This window comes from Cupressus sempervirens, chromosome 4 (assembly GCF_028749045.1).
Source record: "Cupressus sempervirens isolate cs-2001-9-10 chromosome 4, ASM2874904v1, whole genome shotgun sequence".
Taxonomy (NCBI): Eukaryota; Viridiplantae; Streptophyta; class Pinopsida; order Cupressales; family Cupressaceae; genus Cupressus; species Cupressus sempervirens.
In genome coordinates this window covers 346,975,698-346,981,697 of record NC_143121.1, presented here as the reverse complement: position 1 = coordinate 346,981,697, position 6,000 = coordinate 346,975,698, and the positions used below count along the sequence as shown (strand labels likewise).

The 6,000-nt window shown below is 32.3% G+C and overlaps 1 pseudogene; it reads right to left on the bottom strand.

The window, feature by feature from the left end:
* Positions 1 to 1,880: 1,880 nt before the first annotated feature.
* The window catches only part of LOC149561455 (protein CLAVATA3 INSENSITIVE RECEPTOR KINASE 1-like), a 39,535-nt pseudogene continuing 35,415 nt past the window's right edge, over positions 1,881 to 6,000 (bottom strand).

Genomic DNA, 6,000 nt, shown 5'->3' with positions numbered 1-6,000 from the left:
GTATATAGATGATAAAAGTGCCTATATTCAAGTTTCCATGTGATATGAGTCTACACCAAGGAAATTAGAAAGTTTAAAAGTTTTTTTTGGTAGTTGCTCTGTTCCCTCCAGTGTTGAACAAGTTCTTCAGGATGTCTTCAATTTGTCAAATGCTTGTATTCTGCTTGCAGCTTTGGGATCAAACTTAGGATTGAATTCACTAATTTAGTAAGTAAAATAGTAATTAACTATCAAATAGGTTCAACAAAAATCAACTACAAGCTTTACATTATCTAAAGAACACTCTTCAAAGATCAACTTTCTCACTTTAACTCTAATTTCAAGATAATGATCATCCCCAAGATGCTTGGACCACTAATTTGAATTGATTAAACTATTCCTTGTTGCACTTGATTCATTAAAGAGATCATATGGGCTTGTATTCCTTTATTCAAGAGTTAACATGGGAGAGTCATTCAAGCCAACTCACAAGTCTTATGGCTCTCTCATCACATCATCTTTTTATAAATAGTTGCTCCTATAAGATAGTCTCAAGCATTGTCCTAGTAAACTCAATCACCATCACCACATAGGAACAACATTAGAGAAGCCAACAAATGTCATTAACATTTTTTCTTAAACTTTTGAATATTACAAGTGGATATGATTTTCCTGGCCCACCTGCCACTTTACTTATGCCTCCTCCAAAGCCTTAGTTTCCATTTCAAGAGTTCAACAGACAATTTGCAGCTCCAATATTTCTCATTGAAATTGGCCAATACTTACATCTTCCTATACTTATGAACCTATTGTAGTCAAATTGTGCACAACAGTCATTTGTGCTTCTCATCAATGTATTTTATCTATTCTCTAAGTGCTTATTAGTTCAAAATCACATTTATAAGTATTTATTCAACCTAGAAATGGTATTGAAGAGGCATTTTAAAGAAGGATGAAAGAAAGGCTGCACTGAATTGAGAAATGCTTCTTTGAAAGGTCTGCTAGTCAAGAAGGCAAGATAATAAGAAAAATCAGGTATTAGACTTTAAACATAATAGGTAGATTATGTATTTATCCAAGAAAATATATAGTAGTAGATAATATTCACAAGAAACTCTTTTGGGAAATGCCATTGGTTTTTTGGGGGGATTATAGACATGTAACATTTCATAACCAATCAAAAAATGGCTGAATCGAAAATCCTAATTAAGATATTAGCTAGATTTCTAATTTGTATCTTTTAAGTCAATTTTAATAATTTTAAACCAAGAAATTCAAATAACCTATTTTTGATTAGAGAATGCATGCTTAAAAGGTAAGCATTAATGAGTTCATAAAATCATGACAGAATAATCATGCACTTACAAAAATCAGGTGGGCTCCAAGCCATAATTGTTTTGGTGAAGGAAAAGGTAATAGTAGTTAGCCAACACCATATACAACCACCACAAACAAATGTACAACCAAGCTCAATGGTTGTGGATTGAGGCCAAGTAGCAGGGCCACAGGTCTAGTTGAAAACATGCCTCCCAAACTTAAATAGTCAAAATAAGCTTGTTGCATCTCTTTCATTGCTTGATCAGGTGAAGCACATAAGACCTTATATAGTGCACCTGCCAAAGTATTTATAGTTGATGCAACAGGTTGCATAAATGTAATGAGAATTTTTTAAAAATTAGTAACAAATGACATAAAGAAAGGATATTTATATAAAGAACATAGCTAAAATAGGATATTTATATAGAGAATAAATCTAGATGTAGGAATTGCTTAATGAAAAGCTCATAGCCTTAAATGATAAAATTAGACTAACAACTTTTTAGTATTTATGAAATTGCAACAACATTTTACTGTAGGACTAATTATTCTTATATTTTGAATGGACAAAATTACTCTAACTCTTACAAGTAGATACTTCCAAAGAGTGTAAAATTAGAGGTGTAGTCCAATGCAAGTTTTTCCAAATTAGAGGCCTCCAATTTTGAATAATTTTGACCTAGATTTATATCAATGAATTCCTCAAGCTTCCTAGTCTTTACAAGAGGTCTTATTGTAGATCTTATCTTCTCACCTATTATAAGCTACAAGAGTATGATTCCAAAAGCATACACATCACTCTTCTCTATAAAATGACCTACCATAGTGTAATCTGGAGCCAAGCATCTCATTCCTATAGAAGCTTTGAGGATTGAGTATACAATGTTGTCTGCTAAAAGCTTGTGTAGCCTACAATTTGGAATAAGAGGATTCATGTGTTGGTCAAGAAGAATCTTCTTGGCTAAGATGTTCTAATGCATAACAACTTTGCCCATGCCTTCATGCAGATACTCAATACCTGCAAAATGTATCTATAAATATAGCATCTACTACACACAAGACCAAGAAGAATTAGAAAAAATAGTAATTGAAATGTGTATGTTAAGTTTTAATTTCTTTTTACTATTCAATGTTTCATCGAAAATATTATAGAAGGCCAAATCTGTTTAGAATAGGGCAGCGCAACTAACGTGTATGCTTCTCCTAAAGACATCAATATTGATTTAAAATTATATATTTATTTATGTTGGTAGATTCATCCAGAGAAGCAAACTACTAAACAATAATTATTTATCTAGCTAACATCATTGTTAGCATTTATGAAGGATTACTTAGGTGCCCACCACTTCAACAGGAAATAGTCAATAATACTTTCGATAACTAATCTGCTTAACATCATCACTGTGATACTTATCTCTTATAATGGATATGCAGACTATATGAAACTTTGTTTAAGTTTGAACCAATACCCCTGGGACTTGTTTAACCAAAAACATTGCATAAAGATAGATAAGATATATTTAAAATTTAAATATATATAGTTATGATCTGAGAATTGTACTGGGATACTACCCTTAGTTAGGGGAGTAGAAAATGTTTCTAATGTACTCAAATGATACATTCTTCTATATTGATATAGCCAATTGATCAGGTAGCTCAATTTAGCCTTTAGGATATTGCTCTTAGTCAATGGATGTTGATGTTTTATTCAATACTTATAAATTTACATTCTAATAGTTTGACCAGCCAATTGAGAGTAAAGTATAGTATTATAATTATATTATGAGGGTGTAGGTCAAGGTAAATTGACCCCATAGTATTTGTATCAAAAATGTGTAAATAACTAACAATCTTGTTTAGTGTTGCTAGCACATTTATGTTGACAAAATAAATGAAGAAAAATAAGAATCCCTTAAAAATTAGGTTTGGGAATTTACCTTTGGCAATACCATGTACAATCCTCACTATTGCAAACCAATCAAGATGCTTCCCATCTTTTGCATTCAAAAATTGCAATAGATTTCCAGTAGGTGCAAAATAATAAACGAAAAAGCACTCACCCCTGCCTTTAGAATAACAAAACCCTCTTAATCTAACAACATTTGTATGTCTAAGTTTCAAAAGTGACTTAAGACCATCTTGGAATTCCAACTCCTCTATCTTGAAACTCATCTTATTAATGATTTTGATAGCTACAATAGATCCATCTCTCAACACCCTTTTGTAAGTAGCATAATAATTGTTCTTTCCTAGTTGATTTTTTTCAGAGAAATACTGTTTTGTAGATTCAATTTCCTTGAGGTTGTACCTAAAGCTTTGTAGGTTTTGTGAGCCTATACTTCCATGCACGAAGGGATCCCAATCCTTTGAATAATCAAGACTAATCAAAGGATTGATGTATTTCTTGCTAACGTCCTTTGAATTATCAGTGATTAACCTACTCTTTGCTATCTCATAAGCACTACTAATCTTTTGTTTGCATCTTCCAAACCATGAAAAAATAAACACAATAGCCATAATTCCTCTAGATATTAAAGAAATCACACTTAAAATAATGGCAAGGCCAGGAGTTATACAGGGTTTGGAGCAATCCTTGCAACTCTCTAACACATCTGTGGTCTATGGAATTTGCTGCAAGGGAGATACTGAGAGCTTTGGAACTTTCCCAGTGATGTTTAGTGCCTTTGAACCTAAAGGTTTAGGTTGTATGAAAGACAAACTTGACTTACATTGCCTTAGTCCAACAAAACCCTCTCCATAGAGCTTTGAATTGTTTCCATACTAGACTCTGTCTTGCATTCCTTTCAAACCTTCAACCACATCAGAAACAAGTTCAGCCTCTTTTAATCATGAAATTGAATAGAAAATGGTAGCTTCAAAGAGAAAATCACATTATGATTCCATAAAAGTAATGCTAACTTATGGAGTGATGAAATGGTTATAAGTATCATAGACAATTAGAGACTGGAACAAAGATCTTGAATGTTTAGTGTCAAACCTCTGGCAAAGAGTGCAATGCAATGAAAAAATAAAGTCAATAAATAAATGTGCATATTATAAGCTAAGAAAAAGGATGTGTGAAAATTTGGTAAGAATGTTAGGATAACTACAACTCTTTCTTAGGTTTCACTGAAAATATTTTTGAAAACTTGGTTTTTTGTCATTACAATTTAAGTGAATGTACTAAAATGGATTGAAAGTTTTATTAATATCTAATAGAAAAAATAAGCAGGCAACATAGGATCTATGGAAGAAAATAACAATTTATAGATACAATATATAAATAGTATTTTAGGCAATTAGAGATTGGAAGTATAGTGTCAAATCTCCTTGTATAAATAAATGTGCATATTATAAGCAAAAAGCAAGAAGTTTTTAAGGTTGGTGAGAAAGCTGAGCAACTATTATGCTTTCTTGGGTTTTAGGATTTATTGGCAACTTTCTCATAGAAACTTGGTCTCTTGAAAAACTAAAGTATTATTAATATCTAAGGGGGAAAAATAATAGGCAATGTAGGATCTATGGAACAACAAAATTACAGATAAAATATTAAAATATAGAACAAAACATCTGAAGATCAATTGCCTTTCATTTGTTAATAGAGTGTGGTTGAATGATTGGACTGCTTGGGTCTAATGTTAGAGTTTGAGGTTGAGCTCTCCCTAAGGAGATGATAGTGCGGACATGATCAATGGATGTTTTGGAACTTCATTTGTAGGTGGATTATAACCAAATAATGCCAGTGGATGTAAGAAGACTGTAGATGCATAGAGATGGAGTTTTTAGTATTTAGTTTGTAGCAGAAACATGTAGTAGAATCATGGACAAGGGTTTGGGCTCTTCCCAAAACTCACCCTTTACCATCAATCCAAAAAGAAAGCACATTCTTATCCAAAATCCATGATGTGGCTATGTACTAAATAAGGAGGCATCTGAAATAGAAGATGTTAAAAAGGGTGGGGAGAATGCTACATTGTCTAGGTGGTGAAGATGGTCCCCATGCTACCAAATAAGGTCCTCATAAGTTCCTATTTGTTGAGTTTAATGCACAATATTTTACTTTGGGGATTTGAAGTACAAGTTTGTTACACAACACTAAACCCCTTAATAAAGTTATTTTTTAGCACTATGATAATTTCTTTCTTTCCTTCTCAATAGAAACTTAGAGAAGTCTATTGGGAGGTACTTATTACCCTTGTGTTTTTACCATAATCTTTTTGTAGTTATGGTGCAATATGAACGACTTCTATAAGTCTTGGTTTATATATTATTCGTCTCAATTAGGGTTTACTCCTACATTGTTTTAGTGTGGTTAAGAGAGGTCCATGGGGACATAGAAAGATTCAAATCTATTTTTTTAAACCTCAAATACTTACATGACCCTCAAATAGGTATAGATCAAAATTGGGAGCAACATAAAATCTCTCCCTAATATTAGAGTAGTTATTGTTTCAGAAGAAAATTTATGAAAAATTAGAGAAAGTAAGATATAAAGGCATTGTAGCGGTTCTTCTGCAGTTCCATTTTGAAAAGTAACCATCTAGTAGTAACTCAAAAAGTAGGTATTGGATATGTTCATTCCTAAAATAGGCTATGTAATGATAGTACCTGCTTGGATAGCTAATGAAAGCCCTTACATAGGGCTCTTAAATTTAGTACCCTAGAGCAACAACCTACAAAGCTTAGAAAACCTGGATAATATAT